The sequence below is a fragment of the Mobula hypostoma genome, chromosome 20 (assembly GCF_963921235.1).
Source record: "Mobula hypostoma chromosome 20, sMobHyp1.1, whole genome shotgun sequence".
Lineage (NCBI taxonomy): Eukaryota > Metazoa > Chordata > Chondrichthyes > Myliobatiformes > Myliobatidae > Mobula > Mobula hypostoma.
The window spans coordinates 30,448,878-30,469,863 of record NC_086116.1 but is presented as its reverse complement, the minus strand read 5'-3'; positions in this window follow the sequence as shown (position 1 = coordinate 30,469,863).

Sequence of the window (20,986 nt, the reverse complement as noted above, 5' to 3'; positions counted from 1 at the left end):
TCTCCTCATCCATTTTGTCTATGCCTTTCAATATTCAATAGGTTTCAATGAGATCACCCCTCATTCTTCTAAACTCCAATGAGTACAGAGCCAGAGCCATCAACCAGTCATCATATGTTTACCCTTTCATTCCTGGAATCATTCTCCTGAACATCCTCTTGGACCCTCTCCATTGCCAGATAAGGAAAACGACTCACAATACTCCAAGTGCAATCTGACCATTGGCTTATAAAGTCTCAGAATTACGTTTTTGCTCTTATATTCTAGTCCTCTTCAAATAGATGCTAACATTGAATTTGCCTTCCTTACAACTGACTCAACCTGCAAGTTAACCTTTAGGGAGCTGTGCACAAGGTCTCCCAAGTTCTTTTGCAGCTTTGATTTTTGAATTTGTTCCCATGTATAAAATAGTCTACACCTTTATTCCTTCTACCAAAGTACATGACCAAACACTTCCCTGCACTGTCTAGGTCCTTCTGCAGACACCCTGCTTTTTCAACACTACCTGTCCCTTCACCTATCTTCATATCATCTGCAAACCTGGCCGCAAAGCCATCAGTTCCTTCATCCAGCCACTGACATATACCACAAAAGTAAGTGGTCCCAACATCATCTACTGCGGAACACCGCTTGTCACCAGCAGCCAATCAGAATAGGCTCCCTTTATTCTGACACTTTGCCTCCTGCCAATCACCCAATCCCTTATCCCTAGACTCTTTCCTGTAATTCCATGGGCTCTTATCTTCTTTAGCAGCCTTATGTGGGCACCTTGTCAAAGGCCTTCTGAAAATCCAAGTGCACAACATCCACTGACTCTCCTTTGTCCATCTTGTCTGTTATTTCCTCAAAGAATTCCAATAGATTTGTAAGGCAACATTTCCCTGTAGGACACCATGCTGACTTTAGTCTACTTAATCATGTGCCTCCAGGTACCCTTATCCTTATTAGTGACTCTAACATCTTTCCAACCTATTATTTCCTTTCTTTGCCTCTCTCCCTTCTTAAAGAGTGGAATAACATTTGCAATTTTCCATTCCTCTGGAAGCATTCCAGAATCTAGTGGATTCTTGAAAGATCATTATTAATGCCTCCACAATCTCTTCAGCTACCTCTTTCAGAACTCTGGGGTGTAGTACATCTGGTCCAGAAGACTTAACTACCTTCAGACCTTTCAGCTTCCCAAGCACCTTCTCTTTAGTGATAGCAGACACTCACTTTTGCCCCCTGGCACCTCCAAATTTCTGGCATACTGTTTGTATCTTCCATAGTGAAGACTGACACAAAGTACATATTAAGTTCATCAGCCATTTTGTTGTGCCCCTTTACTGCCTCTCCAGTGGTCCAATATCTGCTCTCGCCTCTCTTTTAATTTTTATATATCTGAAAAATATTTTGGTATCTTCTTTGATATTAATGGCCAGCTTATCTTCTCATTGTAACTTTTTTCTCCATATAGTTTTAATTAGTTGTCTTTTGTTGGTTTTTAATAGCTGCCCTGTCCTCTAACTTCCCACTAATTGTTGCTATATTATGTGGCTTCTCTTTAGCTTTTATGCTGTCTTTGACTTCCCTTGACAGTCATGGTTACCTCATCCTTCCTTTAGAATACTTCTTCATTTTTGGGATGTACCTATCCTGAAGCTTCTGCATTTCCCCCAGAAACTCCAACCATTCCTGTTTTGTCTTCATCCTTGCTAGTGTCCCCTTCCAATCAACTTTGGCAAGCTCCTCTTTCATGCCTCTGTATTTCCATTTTGGTCATAACCTCCCAGATTTGCCTCTTTTGGAACTTTGGAGCAAAAGCCGGGAAATTGCATTGTTATAAATCAGCCATTTGTGAGAATCTGAATATCAAAACTTCAGGTGCCACACTAAGCTCATATCTTTAGCCCTCTTGTTTGCTTCTATTACATGGACTACCTGCAATGGGAATTGTAAAGAAATCACCAATGTTATTTAGCTACAAGGTGGTGAATCTGTGGAAGTCATTACCACAGATGGCTTTGGAGGACAAGTCTTTGGATATAGTTAAAGCAGAGGTTGATAGGTTCTTGATTAGTAAGGGCATCAAAGGTTATGTGGAGAAGGCAGGGAAATAGGGTTGAGATGGGCTGCATGGCCTAATTCTATTCATCTGTCTTATGGTCATATGTGTATCTCCGTCAGATTCACTGGCAATAATGGATCAGGGATCTTGTGGTATTGGAGGTTTGCAGTGAGTCTTGGGGGAGATGGAGGGTGCTCTCTGAAGGAAGCAAGACAGTGTAAGCAAGCTGTTGTCAATGCTCTCTCCTTGACAGCATTCCCATTTTCAGGACATGTTGTCCTATGCCTACAATTCTGAAAGTCTGATCACCTGGATGTTCACTCACTCCCAGGGTATAGCCAGAAACTAAAGACTGCAGCATCAGGGCCAGGTGCTGCGGCCCGAGAAGGTAGGTTCAAGGGAGGTACAGGAGTGCCTTGAATCAGTGAACTGGGCAATAATCAGGGATTCATCTTCAAATCTGAATGAATATGCCACAGTTGTCACCAACTTCATCAAGATCTGTGTGGATGCATACGTGCCTTCAAGAACGTATTGGACATACCCAAACCAAAAGCCAAGGATGAAGCAGGAGATTCATAGTCTGCTGAGGGCTGGATCTGTGGCATTCAAGACCGGTGATCCAGAACTATACAAGAAGTCCATGTATGATAAACAGAAGGCTACTTTAAGGGAGAGGAAACAATTCTGATTGAGGGTAGAGGTGTAATCAGATGCACATCAGCTCTGGCAAGGTTTGCAGATCATTACTTCTCACAAAGTGAAACCTAACATCATAAATATCTGCGATGTTTCACTCCCAGATGATCTCAACACTTCTTATAAAAATTTTGAAAGGGAGAATAAAGGTACACCTTTGCGAATTCCTGCAGCATCTGGTGATCCTGTGGTCTCTGTCTCGGAGACCGACTTCAGAACCATAACAAGGCATCTGGCCCTGATGGTGTACCTGGTAGGGCTCTGAAAACATGTGACAACCAACTGACATGAGTATTCAAGGACATTTTCAATCTTTCACTGCTGCAGTCAGAGGCTATCACCTGTTTCAAAAGGGCGACTATCATACCAGTGCCCAAGAAGGGCAGGCTGAGCTGCATTGATGACTAGCACCCAGAGACATTCATATCTACTATGATGAAGTGCTTTGAGAGGTTGGTCATGGTTACAATCATCTCCTGTCTGAGCAAGGACCTGGACCCGCTGCAATTTGCCTGTACCACAATAAGTCTACAGTGGATATAATCTCACTGGCTCTCCACTCAGCCTTGAATCACCTGGACAATAGTAATATCTATGTCAGGTTGCTGTTTGTTGACAACAGTTTAGCATTCAACACACTCATATCCTCAGGTCTAATCACCAAGCTCCAAATCTTGGGCATCTGCACCTCCCTCTGCAACTGGATCCTTGACTTCCACATCGGGAGACTACAGTCTGTGCAAATCGGAAATAACGTCTCATCCTCTCTGACAATCAACATTGGTGCATCTCAAGGATGTGTGCTTAGCCCACTGCTCTACTCTCTCTGCACCCATGACTGTGTGGCTGGGTACAGCTCAAATGCCATCTCTAAATTTGCCGATGACTCAATTATCGTTGACAGAATTTCAGATGGTGTTGAGGAGGCGTACTGGAGCGAGACAGATCAGCCGGTTGAGTGGTGTCACAGCAACAACCTTGCTCTCAACATTAGTAAGATGAAGGAATTGATTGTGGACTTCAGGAAGGGAAGGTCAAGGTAATTCACAATGTACTATTGCTACGAAGCAACAAATGTTATAACATATGCCAGTGATATTAAACCCAATTTGGAGTCCATTTCTATAACAACTGAGGGAGTGAGAAAATAAGCAATTCCCCTTTTTTCCCCCCATGGATACTGCCCAGCTAGCATTTTCAGTTTTAGTTTTTTCTTCCAGTGCTAGTTTTGGCTTCTGTTGGGCTGGAGCAGAGATACAGCTAGTTTGGGTTGTGTTTTAGATTTTCATTTCTCTAATATTTCCCTTGACCTCAGTTGACTAGTTTTAGGAAATTAACATTCACCCAATAGAATCATAATACATGCAGCATAGCAAGATGCTGTTCATCCCTTTGTGACTGTGAAAACTCTTCAGTAAGTCTATCCAATTATTTCCAAAGCTTTTTTATTCCAAACCTGTTTAGTTTGTACTTCCATACATTCAGATCGACTATATCCAATGTTTCTTCATTGCTCTATCTTTTCCACCACAGTGTGACATTCGGTCTTCAGTGCATTAAATTTAATCTGTAATTGGAAAAAATGTGGAAGATGTGTAGCTCAGGTGGTTGATAGTTGGGGTGAGATGTTTTCCAATCTTGGCAATTTACTTGCAAACGTTTTGTCCCCATGCAAGGAGACATCTTCTGTGTGCTGTTGATTGTGTGTGTCCTCCGAATGTTGACACATCACAATCAAAAACGTACTGAAGATGTCTCCTCGTATGGTGACGAAACATTTGCAAGTAAATTGCCAAGATTGAAGAACAACTCAACCCAACCATTAATCTGAAATATTTTTCTGCCCATGTCACAGGACTATCCAAACACTTCTGAAGATACATCCAGCTACATTTCATCTCTGAGCCTACTGAATTCAGTACCATCATCTCAAAAGTCACGTGAAGATGAATGATTCATTTGGAAGTGAACAGCATTTTAAAAGCAACCTTTGAATCCAAAACAAGCAGAAATGGCCGCTTGAACCTTCGACAAGGTTACCTTTGGTCATCTGCCTCAAGATCATCTCATACCACGACTAGCGGTAATGGGTTAAGGGTGAACGGTGAAAAGTTTAAGGGTAACGTGAGGGGAAACTTCTTCAGTCAGAGGATTGTGAGTGTGGAATGAGTTGCCAACGCAAGTTGTGTATCTGAGCTTGATCCCAACATTTATGTGAAGTTTGGTAAGGTACATGGATGCTGGGGTATGGAGGGCTATGGTTCCAGTGCAGGTCATTGGGAGTAGGCAGTTTAAATATCTTGGCATGGACTAGATGGGCTGAAGGGCCTGTTTACGTGCTGTTCTTTTCTATGACTCTATACCCAATTGTCGAATCTACCCCCCCCCCCACCTCCCCCATCTCAGGACTAAATTAACTTCATAACCGTGCATTCACAGCATTGTGAAATAAATTCCACAGAGATATCCACATGAAGAAATTTCTTTATCCTGACCCTTTATCCTGACTAGAATCTTCAACCAAAGGAGCCGGAGCCATGTAGACTGTTGTTTTATTCAATCTATTCGCCCTGTTTAATTTCCTCAGCTGTGAAAATTCATTATTTGCTCTTGATCCCAAAGACCATTCAGTAAAACTGAGATAGTTCAGTTTGTAACACTTGATGACATATCATATTCCCATAGATCATATTATTAGTCCGTATGCTCCTATTAACAAAATGTATTTTCATGTTAAAATATGTTCTTTCTCTTTTTTAAAAAAACAGTAATTCAGTGTGTTTAAAAAGAAAGCAAGGTGTGCTGGTTAGCTCCCCCTGATCAGGGTCACGTGAAGCCATGGGAGCAGGTGGTGGAAGGTCATATGAGCAGCTGGGGCATATCACAAGTCCTGGTTATGTGATCACTGTTGCCAGGCAGACAATCTCTGAAGAGTATTGATAATGGCCGGGGTCACCCATCTTGTAAAGACACTGCCCAGAAGAAGGCGATGTCAAACCACTTCTGTAGAAAAATTTGCCACAAACAATCGTGGTCATGGGAAGACCATAATTGCCCATGTCATATGACATGGCACATAACGAATGAATGAATTTAGTGTGAACAAAGGCACTTGGTCTAGAATGACACAGCAGTTAAATGGCTACAACTTATTCCGTCATCACTCATTCTGCGAACTTAACTCGCACAGAAAACAAGCTGCACAGTTCTTCCTTTGAAGGCTGGGCTTGATGGTGGTTGGGGATGGGAGCTGAGAATCAGAGTGGTGGCCAGAGATTATGTGCCGATTGGACCTATGTTGTGCCTAGAGCTGGGGGAATCAGGATCAGCAATTTCAATGACGATGAAATTGGTGAGCTACAATCTGGGTGATATTTAGGTAGGAGAAATTCTACTGAAGACTGGTGGGTGGGATGGGTTGCAACTTAGCTTTTGAGGTCTAGTCAGACCGGAATTTTCAAATGAGCTTTAAAGATAATGAAGAGGGTCGTCTCTGAATCAGATTCAGGTTTGATATCACCAGTATATGTCATGAACTTTGTGGCAGCAGTACAATGCAATACATAATAATATAGAAAAAAAACTAAATTACATATATATTACGTAATTCAAATTAAACATGGAGTGTTGTAGTTCTTTTTTGTGTGGGGGGAGGGATTGGGGGCTGCTGTGCCTGGTCCATTTCCGCTCATTTTTTTTGTGCAGGGAGGGGATTTTGGGGGTTGGTGATTGTGTTGCCTTTCTTTTCTTTCTTGGTTTCATGGCTACCCGGAGAAGAAGAATTTCAGAGTTGTATACTTTGATAATAAAGGAACCTTTGAAATAAAAATAAAAAATAAAAAAATAGAAATAAAAATAGAAATAAATGAAGAAATAAAACACCAGCTCACTAGTGAGCTAGTGTTCTTGGGTTCAATGTCCATTCAGGAATCGGGTGGCAGAGGGGAAGAAGGTGTTTTTGAATCGCTACGTGTGTGCCTTCAGACTCCTGTACCTCCTTCCTGGATGTAGCAATGAGAACAAAGCGGGACCTGGATGATTGCGTCCTTAATAATAGACACCCACCTCTTCGAGGCATCGTTCCTTGAAGATGTCCTGGATACTACGGAGGCTAATGCCCATGATGAAGCTGACTAAGTTTACAACTCTGCAGCTTATTTTGATTTTATGCAGTAGTTCCCCACCCCCTCCATACCAGATGGTGATGCAGCCAGTTAGAATTCACTCCATGGTACAGCTGTATAAATTTGCAAGTGTTTTTGGTGACAACCCAAATAAAGGGGTTTGAGGAGATTTGTTGTGTCACCTAATATAGAGTGTGCCAGTCTGATGAATACAGGTTACATAACTGTCCAGGACCAGACTGGGAAATTGCCTCTCCTGGGATAATATGATCAAAGGCCCTCTGAAATGTTCCAAAAGGAATGTTGCACGTGGAAGAATGAAACCTCTTGCAGGTTTGGTGCAGATATTTTTACAGCGTGCAAGGGCGACTCTTGGCCAAAGTTGGTGGCTGGATTTCGAGAGCAGAATGTTATGTCCTGAACAATATTATCAACACATCTCATTTTGGGAAAATGTAGATGTTCTGTTGCAAAAGTATGTGATAACAGTATAACAGAGAGATTGAGTTGTAGATTTCTACAACATAACGATAGGCCCTTCAGCCCAAATATCTATGCCGACTGTCATTCCAATCCCACTTGTTTGTATTACTCTCATATCCCTCTATACACTGCCTATTTAGGTAACTTCCCAGATAATTTAAAAATATTCTTACTGTTCTTGCTTTTAGTGGCTTATTCGTTACCAACTACTCTTCACGTGAAAAAGTTGCCATTAGATCCTCTTTGAGTATCCTCTCTCTTACCAACATAATTGAATATTGAGGGAAGAATTCAACCAGGTTAATTTTAACATTGAGGACAAACTCTGAAATAGACCGAGAGTGAAAGATTTGTGAATTGATTCTTTAGCATCCGAGAAGTAAATCTTTCATTTAGTATGAGAGAAGCTCTAATATTATGATTTACAACATATTACTGTTCATTTCTTCAAATATCCCAAGAAGGTAAATTGAAATATGATAAGGTAACTTGGCAGGACTTTCATACGATGAAAGACTGGATGAACTAGGCTTATACTCATTGGAATTTAGAAGATTGAGGGGGGATCTGATTGAAAAGTATAAAATCCTAAAGGGATTGGACAGGCTAGATGCAGGAAGATTGTTCCCGATGTTGGGGAAGTCCAGAATGAGGGGTCACAGTTTGAGGATAAAGGGGAAGCCTTTTAGGACCGAGATTAGGAAAAACTTCTTCACACAGAGAGTGGTGAATCTGTGGAATTCTCTGCCACAGGAAACAGTTGAGGCCAGTTCACTGGCTATATTTAAAAGGGAGTTAGATATGGCCCTTGTGGCTACGGGGATCAGGGGGTATGGAGGGAAGGCTGGGGCAGGGTTCTGAGTTGGATGATCAGCCATGATCATAATAAATGGCGGTGCAGGCTCGAAGGGCCAAATGGCCTACTCCTGCACCTATTTTCTATGTTTCTATGTTTCTATGAAACAACTGTGGGAAGTATTAACTAAACTGCAATGTAACCTTCTTTCTTCACTGAGTGAAATTTCATTCTGTTGCATTGGGTATTAGATGGTTATCATTTTGAAACATAGTTTTATGGCGGGTTTAGTATTCTACGTGGGTGAAGTATCATAGTAGGATCTAATTAAATGCAAACTGAATTAGAGAAAAAGTATATATCTTAAGAAAAGCTGCAGTGGCAATTGTATGTGGTGTACTGGGAGAATATATCAGGAACTATTTTAACAACACTTTGCATTCTGTTTATGTTTTTGACCTGACTATACCAGTTTAGGCAAGATACTAAAGAATGGCGTCCGGAAGGGAATATTGGACAATAAAGGAAAGGCACATCGCATCCGGAGTTTCTCCGGTTAGTGGATGATTTCCCTCCACGCCTCTCTGACGTAGTGGGGAACTGCATATGAGGCAAGATACAGCAGTGGTTTGCCATTGCCTTCTGCCGGGTGAGTTTCCAAAGAGATCACCAGCTCGTAACCCAGCACGGATGGAAAGCGTGCAGGGGAGCCGGCTGGATTTGCACCTTTCGTCCGAAGTCTGACGCTGATGTCACTATGCCACCAGCCAGGTCAAGGCAAAATGAGGGAAGACTTGAAGCTGCAGAAATGTGGTTATTGAGAGGAAGGACAGAGTAACAAATGAGGAAAGTCGAACTAAGAAGAGAGGTGACACCTTCAATCAGGAAATAGCAGCTGGAATTACTGGTACATGTACTGTGGACGGAGGAGCTCGAACATCTTGCAGTGACAGAAAAAAACTGATGGAAGAAAATGTTGCGTTCAACAGCGCTCAACATTTATGAGTTACATCAAGTGATGGACAGGCAAAGCGATATTCAGAGGTATTTGAAAACTGTTTGATGTTGCAGTGTTCACCCAGCTTGGCAAATAGCTTGTAGATGTTTCATCACCACTCAAGGCAACATCCTCAGGTGCAGTTTTGCTGCTTCTCTCTGGGAGTGTTCATGTTTATATAGCTCTACATTCGCTTGCCTCAGTCCTGATTGGCTACCTCTTCAGATGACTCTTGAATTCTATTGGCTACATTTCAATATTGAAGTGCGAGCCAATAGAATTTAAATGTCAACTGAAGTGGTAGCCAGTCAGGATCAAGGCAAGCGAACAGAGAGGATATATAAATACGAGCACTCCCAGAAAGAAACACCAGTAATTGTGCACTGATGGCATCACCATGACTGGAGATAAAACATCTGCAAGCTAATTCCCAAGCTCGGCCGACACCACAATATGAAATACCTCAGCCCGAGCTATGAATATTCATCACCATCCTAAACATTTGAAATCTATTAAAATTAAAGTAAGTACATCTTTAAAACTAAAGTTTATTTTTTAAAATAAAATTGAAGTTAGGCATAGTATATAACAGTTTAAAATAATAAAAATGCTTAATTAAAATAAACTTTAAGAATGTTATTATTTTTCTCTTTGCCAGCTCCATATCCCCTTTTGAAATTCGTGGGATCTTTTTGCTCATAGGTGGTACCAGTGAGTAGATTTCACATTCCAAAATGGTGAGTCCTGGTCTTCAGAACTTGACTGTGCATTTGTAACAGCTATTTCCATTTTCACGGTTTTATTTATTAATTTATTTATTGAGCTACAGTGTGGAATAGACCCTACCGGCCCTTTGATCGCCCACATAATAGACACGGGGCATAATGATAACAATGATGAAACATATTGATACGGCCAAGTCTTTATGCATATTTAAGGCAGTGGTTGATAAATTCTTGATCAGTCAGGGCATGAAGGGATATGGGGAGAAGGCAGGAAATTGGAGCTGAGAGGAAAATTGGATCAGCCATAAGGAAATAGCAGAACAGACTAGATGGGCCAAATTGCCTAATTCTACTCCTGTATCGTATAGTCTTATGATCGTATACTATCAGAATCAGAATCAAGTTTAATATTAGCAGCATATATTGTGGAATTTGTTAACTTTCTGGCAGTAGTACAATGCAATACATAATAATAGAAAGAAAGCCTGTGGATTCCATATAATGATGGATGCCACCTTTTTGAGGCATCACTTCGTAAAGGTATTCTGGATACTATGGACGCTAGAGCCCATGATGGAGCTGGCCATGTTTACCCCTGTGCAGTAGGCCTCTCCTCCCCGTACCAGACAGTGATGCAGCCAGTCAGGATGCTCTCTACAGAGCAGAAGTGCATAGCATGGGGAACAGAAATGTCATAGGTATCAGATGTCTTACTGAATTTGGAGTTATGCTGTCAGGGCAACATAGAAAGAAATTTACTTTCCCCCAGTCTCTACACTAGGAAGGTATTTTTCTGACAACAGAAGCAATTTGTATGAACACTTTTTCTAAAATTAGGATTTCATATAAATGTGCTTGCTTATTAACTTCACAGAAGAATTTCATCTCAAGTGTGTTACGCAAAAAGATGACACTCCTTGATTTCCACTGAACTCTTTCATCCGGTGCCAGCATTTTGAAAACACAGTCAAGGTAACGTAGCAGACTTGACAGTGGTAGTAAGGATGGTAAAAAGGAATTGGCGGTGTTTGGGAAGGAATCTCTTTCAATAAATCTTGAATCGGAAAGGCCAAAAAATAGAAAACATTCAAAGCTTATTGAAGATATTTGTAAGTGCTTTCATAGTTGTGATCCACTCTTAGGCTCCGCTTCACTGTATGCACATGGCTTTTGTGATTTATGCTGTCAGAGATGGATGGATAAACACAGCTCCATAATATACTCTGAGCCAGCTGCTGTTCTCTATAAAATAATACCTTTTGGCACCCACACTATCACCAATTGTGTCATGGAGCAGGTATAGAATCTAAATTGAGAGATAATTGAATAAGAGGATGAATAGCAGAAGAAAAATTAAATGCCGTCGCATATAAAAGGTAAAATCCACATAGGGAAAATGAATTATTCCTAAAACTAACTATGACGCCTCCACAATCTTCTTGTCATGGTTTGGAGGCGTGCATGCCCCAATGACGTGGAGAGCTGTCTTGTCTGGATTCAGGACCTCATGCTTTGGCTCTTGGTAGGGTCACCCATGCCAAACAGGTCAAAGTGTAGAGGCCAGACTAAAAGTGGTCCTCTGGTCCTCCAGGTTTGAGAGTTCAGCTCAGGGTTAACAACCTGACTGGTAACATAAAACTTCCATGGAAACAGCAATGGAGAATTATTCTGTATCTTCTAATTTGCTCTGTATTTCACTTAAGTATTTTATTTGTTACACAATTTGTCTTTTTTACGCTTTTTCACTATTTCCATGAAACTTTGGCTAATTTTGGCAGCTGCTTAATTGGGCTAAAATGTACTGGTCCTGTTGTGAATCCACCATAATTGTTTTAGTATGTACATCCTGTGTGTATTACTGACATTATTCTCATCTTATAGTAATTGACGATACCTTTATATTTACAAATTAATTCTGTTCGAAGACACACAAAAATTTCACAACAATTATAATGTGTAAGGAAGTATCTCTGGCCAATTGAATTCAAATTGGCACTATGTAAGAGTTACCTTTCTACTCTCCAAGCCTACCCTCTCATAGAGACTAGAAAAGTACAGCACGGAAACAGGACTGTCGGCTCACCTAATCAGTGTCAAATCATTTAAGGGGATCCAACAACCCCTTAGGAGAACATCATTCTCGACTTGAATGATCACACTACTAAACTGTCTATCAATATTGTCTTGGATTACTGTTTTTATAACCTCCACTTCCTGAGGTAGGTTTGTAGTTACAAGATTTATCCCTACATTTTTGCCAACACACAAGAGTAGGTTATCTACTTTACCCAACATCAGGTAGAATGGAGCAAACAGTTAGCCCTGCAATACACATTATTACAGTAACTCATATTTCATATATTGATTCCTATTGCCTATTGTGGATGCTGGAGTTAGTCACACACATGAATGTGCAGAGAAGGCGAAAGAAATATTTATATTTTTTCATTTAGAGGAAAACAATGTCAAATTTCAAAGTTCAAAGTAAGATTATTATCAAAGAACAGTACTGTGCAAAAGTCTTTGTCACTTACCAGGGATGATTGATAAATTCGTGGCCTAAGGTAGAAGGAGTCAATTTTAGAAAACCTAGCACATTTATTTTTTCTACATTTACACACTTAGTCCAGCGGTCGTGGAGCATACGGATCCCTTCTTTGTAGAACTTGGTGTCTTGGACCTCCAGAAAGTGGTCCACAGCAGGGGTGATTGATAAGTTTATGGCCTAAAGTAGAAGGAGATGAGGAGAAACTTCAAACTTTCTGCATTTTCACTCAAGGAGTTGAACTGCACGTGCATGTAACGAGAGCTATATAACTCATCTCCTTCTACTTTAGGCCACAAACTTATCAATCACCACTTGTATATATAGCTGGGACGCGTAAGATCAGTGCATAGTACTGTAGAAATTGTATGTATTCAACTGTACTGCTTCTTCAAAAAAAAAACATGACATACAAAATGTGAGTGATGATAAACCTGATTCTGAAATGGGTCTTTATGGTGAACTGAGGGCGAAGAGGGCACAGAGAAAGGGGAATCATGGTTGGGAAAAGGAAGGGAAAGGGAATGGAGCAGGAAGCACCAGAGACATTCTGTAATGATCAATAAACCAATTGTTTGGAATCAAGTGACCTTGCCTGGTGTCTCAGGGCAGGGTGTGTCTGCATTCATGTCACAACCCCCCCCGGCACTCCTTCTCTGCCATCTGTCTCATACCTCTCCCACGGCATTCCACCCTTGCAATTCCCAATATCCTTTGCTCCACCTCAATTTACAAACTTGCTCTCCACTCCATGGTCACAAATACTGTTCAAAAGTCTTTGGCTTTTTTTATATAAAGACTTTTGCACAGTGCTGTACATATACATCACCATATACTATACAACCCTGAGATTCCTTTCCTTGCAGGCATTCACAGTAAATAAACACAATAAAGTCAATGGAAGACCACACCCAAGATGATAGACCTACCACCATTGTACATAAAAAACTAACAAACTGTGCCAATACAAAAAGAAAGAGAAAATAATAATAATAATAAATATAAAGAACATGAAATGAAGAGTACTTGAAAGTGAGTCCAGTTCAATGATGGGGTGACTGAAGTTGAGTGAAATTATCTGTACTGGTTCAAGATCCTGATGGTTGAGAGGTAATAACTGCTCCTACACCTGCTGGTGCAGCTCCCGAGGCTCCTGTATCTTTGAGAAGAGAGCTGCTGGTGGGGGTCTTTAATGATGAATGCTACTTTCCAGCGACAGCACTCCAAGTAGATGAGCTTTATCCGTTACTTTTTGTAAACCTTTCCATACAAAGGGTCACCAGGCTCTGATGCAACTATGCATGATGAACTAGCAAAGTTCATTTAATGTCCATATCTAATTGCTCTCAAGAAGCCACTGTCCTTAATCCCAGAGTTAATATTCCAGTTATCCTTTGATGCAGTGGTTTCATACAACTGAGCAACTTACTGCATGGTTTCAGAAGAACCAATCACATTGGTGGGGGTGTGGAGTTATAATTGATCCAAACTTGCGAAGTAAGGATGGCAGATCTTTTTTTCAAAGTGACAATCCAGAAACATCATGGATTTTTTAATTAACTGAATTTAACTTCTTCAGCTTCGAGGGTGGGATTTGAACTTGTACCTTTGGAGTATTAGTCAAAGCCTTCAAATTACTGGTCCTGTAATTTAGGACTGCTACTGTTTCCATGATCTCATCTGGTGGCCTTGAAACTTTGCTGTTTATTTCCCTTATACCATCTTCTCATCTTCTGTAAATGTCTACTAATACGTAGCTGGCACTGTGAAGAAAAATAAATTTTAAAAATATTTTAACATTTTAATTTTTTTACCCTGTTATATATTATATTTAGCTTTAATTTTATTTAAAAGACAAACTTCACTTTTAAAAATGTATTTACTTCAATTTTAATAGTTTTCAAATATCTGTGAATATCTGAGACATATAAAAAATGTCCATTTTGCTGTCAATGGGATGGAACTTTGCTGGCTGTCAAAGCTTCCAGAGATATTTTGAGGATATGCTGCTGGAGGCTCTGCCCAAATTAGAATGCTTCAGGTGCTGAGACTGGATAGGCAGGGGAACAAGGGGGTCATGAGCAGCAATTGTGGATATGGTGACAGAGTCAGCAAGATCTGATCCAAGAAGATCTGGGGGAAAATAACGGTGTGGAAAAGATGGAGGTTAAGTCGACACATCTTTTTAAGGCATAAGATTAAATGCAGGCATGTGTCGCAGATATCATCTTCAGTGCATGGGACAGTGTTACTTTATATTCCATTTTCACTAAGGATCCCCTATTTCCTGAAATGTAGTCCTCAAAAATATGCCCAAAGGTAACATTAGTGTAATTGGTGCAAGGCAATTGAAATATTTAATGTTCCAATTTTGCAGTCAACTGTGACACAATGCAATACACTGATGTTGAGAGTGAAGTGGATGGGATATCTGATCTGACAAAACCTATGCCTGGAAACATGCAACTAGCATGGTGTAGTCTCATCAGTAGTAGCCCTAGTGGGCAAAATCAGGATGGTCTAATATCATTTCCAGAACACAAGCATAAAGAATGACAAAGTAACTGTTACTCATGATCTGATGCAGCAAAAAAAATCACTATAAAGACACAATAATGAAAAACAGAAAATATATGTAAATACAAAAGATAGTTTCTATACATCGATTGATTGTATGTACATACAGTGATGTGCAGGGTCAGACAGTAGCGGTGGAGTTAGTGGGTGGAGATGTTGATCAGTCTTACTGGTTGGAGAAAGTAACTGTTTTTGAGTCTGGTGGTCTTGGCGTGGACGCTACGTAGTTTTCTCCCAGTTGAGAGTGGGACAAACAGGATGGGTGGGATCATTCATGATAGTGCTGGCTTTTCTGTATACCTGGCACCTTTCTGTATATCCTGTACTGGCCACAATAAACCACATTACAGCAGTGTTCATGTGGGCAAGTGCATTTTGACATAAGTCAAGATCTACAAGATAGTCCTGATCTCCCAGGAGCCAGAGATCCAATAATATGTCATAGTTGACTTCATGAAAATAGAACTAAAAAAGTAACGCTCAAGATGTACAATCATGTCTGAATTCACAATGAGACATGTCGCTGTCTGTAAATAGGCAGCTTTTACAAATGATGTTGGCATGGACTTCGAACAAAGCAGCACTTAGCCATATGCATATAAATAATGATTTTCTGGGCCTTGACGACTTCTGTCATTCCACAAAGTTGTGGTGTTTTTCTGCATGGATAGAACTCAAGTTATTGGCGTGAAAGTTAATACCGTAGCTAATGCACCTCTTTACAGCTGTCTTTTCTTCTTCTACATTTCTCCCTCATGGAAATTTGTAATTGCCAGCAGCTCAGGATTAGCGGCATACTCAATTGGAAATGCTTTGCAAGGTGTGTAGCTTGGAGGGGAAACACCCAAGACATACAAGGCTGGTTAGATTCTACTGCAGGCGAACTTGGAGGACACACCACAATCAGCAGCGCACTGATGATGTCCCCTCACAAGTAAATTGCATACTTGATTTAATCAGGAGCTGACAAGATGAAACCTTTCGCCTGCAGTAGAATCAAACCAGCGTTGTGCATCTTGGGGGTTTCCCCTCCGCTTTCTCCAGGAGGCAATCAAGGAAGTTTTCTCACGGAATTCCTACTGCGTTATGTTGAGGAGGAAATTGCAATTCCATAGGATATAGGTTTCAAGCTGATGTGAAGATTATTGGTCACAACAGAAATAAAGCTATTTAATTCTGCAAATCCATTCATTCCAGCTGCTCGCCTTTTTGTTTTCCCTCGCAACTTTTCCTTGGTTCCCAATTATAACTGGAAGCACTTTAACACAGGTGCGGAAAAATGAGAAATATTATGTGCAAAGATGAGAATGATCTGCAGATGCTGGAAATCCAGGCAACGCACACAAACTGTTGGAGGAACCCAGCAGGTCAGGCAGCATCTATGGAAACGAATAAACAGTTCGGGCTGTGGACCTTCATCAGGACTGGAAAAAAGGATGAGAAGTTAGAGCAACAAGGTGGGGGGAGGATGGAAGAAGTACAACCAGGGAGAGGGGGATGGGTGAAGTAAAGAGCTGGGTATCTGATAGGTGAAAGAGATAAAGGGCTGGAGAAGGAGTAATCTGACAGGAGAGGGTAGAAGACCATGGAAGAAAAGGGAGGGGGCGGAGCAACCAGAGGGGGGTGATGGGAGGAAAGGAGATGAGGTGAGAGAGGGAAACGGGTATGAGGAATGCTGAAGGGTGCAGCAATTACCAGAAGTTCAAGAAATTGACGTTCATGCCTCTGGGTTTGAGGCTACCCAGACAGAGTGTAAGATGTTTCTCCTCCAACCTTGAGTGACTTCATCATGGCAGTAGAGGAGGCCATGGACTGACATGTCACAGTGGGAATGGGAAGTAGAATTGTAGTAGGTGGCCAAAGGGAGATCGCACTTTTTCTGGCAGACTGAGCGTAGGTGCTTGGTGAAGTGGTCTCCCAATCTACGTTGGGTCTCACTGATATACATATGGCCACACTGGGAGCACGGGATACTGTAATTGACCCCAATAGACTCACAGGTGAAGTATTGCCTCACTGGGAAGGACTGTTTGACGCCTTGAATGGTAGTGAGGCAGTTATGTAACTTGTTCCACTTGCAAGGCTAAGTATCTGGAGGGAGATTAGTGAGGAGGGATGAATGGACAAGGGAGTCACGTAAGGAGTGATCCCTGCGGAAAGTAAAAGTGGCGGGGGGGGAGGGAAAGATGAACTTGGTGGTGGGATCCTGCTGGAGATGATAGAGTTTACGGAGAATTGTGTGCTGGACGTGAAAGCTACTGGAGTGGTAGGTGAGGACAAGAGGAACCCCATCCCTGGTGGGGTGAGGGCAGACGTGCACAAAATGGAAGAGATATGGGTAAGCAACACACATCAAATTTGCTGGTGAACGCAGCAGGCCAGGCAGCATCTGTAGGAAGAGGTGCAGTCGACGTTTCAGGCCGAGACCCCCTGATGAAGGGTCTCGGCCTGAAACGTCGACTGCACCTCTTCCTACAGATGCTGCCTGGCCTGCTGCGTTCACCAGCAACTTTGATGTGTGTTGCTTGAATTTCCAGCATCTGCAGAATTCCTGTTGTTTGAGATATGGGTAAGGGCAGCATTGATGGTGGAGAAAGGAAGAAGGAAGACATGTCCTTTGTTCTGGAATGAGAAACCTCATACTGAGAGGAGGTGCATTGAAGATAGAGGAACTGAGAGAAGAGGATGGCACTTTTACAAGTGACAGGGTGGGAAGAGGTATTGTCCAGGTAGTTGTGAGAATCAGTGGATTTGTAAAAGATATCAGTAGATAAACTCTCTCCAGAGATAGAGATAGAGAGATCAAGAAAAGGAAGGGAGGTATCAGAAATGGACCAAGTAGGTTTGAAGGCAGGGTGGAAGTTGGAGGCAAAGCTGATGAAGTCGACGAGCTCAGCACAGGTGCAGGAAGCATCTCGAATGCAATCGTTGATGTAGCTTAGGAAAAGTTGTGGAGTGATACCAGTGTAGGCTTGGAACATAGACTGTTCCATGTATCCATCAAAAAGGCAGGCCTCTACAGCCATATGTGGAGTGACAGCTGAATGCACGGTGAATCTACAGATGCACCACCCTCCAGCTAAAAGTACTCCTTTTCATTTGTGTTCTAAATGGATGTCCCTCTATTCTGAGGCTGTGCCCTCTTGTCCTAGACTCAATCACTATAGGAAACATCCCCTATACGTCCACTCTATCTAGGCCTTTCAATATTCAACAGGTTTCAGTGAGAACCCCTCTCATTCTTCTAAATGAGAGCGAGTACAGGCCCAGAGCTATCAAACGTTCTTCGTATGTTAACCCTTTCAGCTCAGGATCATTCTCGTGAACCTTCTCTGGACGCTTTCTAATGCCTAGTGATAATCTATGCTAAAGTGGGCAGAATTCTAACAGAATTGGTATTGCATATGCTTTCATTTTAGTCACAATCAGAGCTGAAAAGTCAGCTCATTATGTTTACAGAGATTTGAAAGATTTTTGATTGCTCCCATTGTCTACTTTACTTGTTGCTGCAGATGCCAATTGCTTTAATCTTAAATAAATAACAGTATATTGTCATGGATGAAAAGGATTTTTGATGCCTTGAATTAGATTTATTTAATGAAAGTAAGCTAATTAACCAGAAACTAAGTTAAGGATTTGCTTATTCCAAGTAGAAATCAATTAATAGGAAGTTAACTAAGTAAAATTTTCAGCCCAGCACTAGTGGGGAAAAGATCTTTAGTTAAAAACATTTATTCTAAGATAACAGATCTAAGTCAGAGTGGCCATTAGCAAATGAATGTAACTATTTAAGCACACCAATTGTAACGATACAGTAAATATAATCTAGATAAGGACATAGCTTAAAAGAAAACTCTTCCTTAATATGTCTTTTGATCATATGAATTCACTGATGACGTGGTGCTTACCCACTGCAGATTTCCAAATACTTGGAACATTACAGGACAGTACAGGCCTTTCAGTCTACAATGTTAGACTGAAGAATTAGTGTAATTCCTCTTAGGAGCAGAGTTAGGCCATTCGGCCCATCGAGTCTGCTCTGTCATTCTATCATAGCTGATTTATTATCCCTCTCCACCCCATTCTCCTGTCTTTTCCCCTAAATTTTGATGCCCTGACTAGCTAAGAATCTATCAAACCTTTCTTTAAGTGTATTCGATGAGTGCACCTCCAGAGCAGTCCATGGCAATGAATTCCACAGATTCATCACCGGCTGGCTTAAAAAAAAATCCCTTCTCATCTCTGTTGTAAATGGGCATTTCTCTATTCTGAGGCTGTGCCCTCTGTTCTTAGACTCCTCCATATAGAAAGCATCCTCTCCACATTCATTCTATCTAGGCCTTTCAATATTTGATAGATTTCAATAAGACATTCCCCCCCGCCAACCAAATCTTCTAAACTCCAGCAAGTACAGGCCCAAGCTATCTAACACTTTGCGTATGTTTACACTTTCATTCTTGGAATCGTTCTCGTAAACCTGCTCTGTACCTGCTCCAATGCCAGCCCATCCTTCCTTAGGGGCCTTCTTTGGGGCCCAAAACTGCTGACAATATTCTAAGTGCAGCCTGACAAACACCTTATAAACCCTCACTATAACACAAACAACAGGAATTCTGCAGATGCTGGAAATTCAAGCAACACACATAAAAGTTGCTGGTGAACGCAGCAGGCCAGGCAGCATCTCTAGGAAGAGGTGCAGTCGACATTTCAGGCATTTCACTATAACACCCTTGCTTTTATATTCTCATCCTCTCCAAATGAATGCTAATATTGTATTTGCCTTCCTTACCTCCAACTTAACTGCAAGTTAACTTTTAGGGAATCCTGCACAAGGGTTTCCAAGTCCCTCTGAACCTCAGATTTTTGATTTTTTTCCCTGTTTAGAAAATAGTTTACGTATCTGTTCCTTCTACCAAAGTGCATGATCATACAATTTCCTACACCATATTCCATCTGGCATTTCTTTGCCCATTCTCCCGACCAGTTTAAGTCCTTCTTCAGAATACCTGCATCCTGCACACTAGCTGCTCCTCCACCTATCGTCGTAGCATCCATAAACTTGGCCACAGAGCCAGCAATTCCATTATTCAAATCATTGACATATAGCATGAAAAGAAGCGGTCCCAACATCAACCCCTGTGGAACACCACAAGTCGCTGGCAGCCAACCAGAAAAGGCTCCCTTCATTCCCACTCTTTGCCTCCTGCCAGTCATCTAATCTTCTATCCATTATCTTCACCTGCTAACCTATCTAAGATAAAACTAACCCTTGCCCCCCCCATATTGACCTCCATTGTTCCTTCATCCATGTGCCATGTAAGAGTCTCTTAAAAGTCTCTAATGTATCTGCCTCTACCACCAGCCCTGGTAGTGCATTCCACATATTTATTATTCACTGCGTTTTAAAAAAAGCTACCTCTGACATCTCTTCCCCCCAATACTTTCCTATAATCATCTTGGAAGTGTTCTTACATGTGTGATATATGTTGTAAATGTAAGGATATGTAACAATAAGTTAAATAAAACACATGACATGGAAACGTGTTTCTACAGTTTTACTTTTTTTAAATATAGGCATCTGTTAGTCTTGTGAGACCATGGATTTGTGCCTTGGAAGGTTTCCAGGGCACAGTCCCAGGCAAGGTTGTATGGAAGACCGGCAGTTGCCCATGCTGCGAGTCTCCCCTCCCCACACCACCGATGTTGTCCAAGGGAAGGGCACTAGGACCAATAATGCTTGGCACCGGTGTCGTCGCAGAGCAATGTGTGGTTAAGTGCCTTGCTCAAGGACACAACACGTTGCCTCAGCTGAGGCTCGAACTAGCAACCTTCAGATCACAAGACCGACGCCTTAACCACTTGGCCATGCGTCAACACAATTTTATGCAATGAAATATCTGTTAATCTATTAATAATCCCTGAAGCTGCATTAGGGAAATGGTGGATGGGAAGAAATGTTGCCAAAACAGTTCTGAATATAAGCACAACTACAT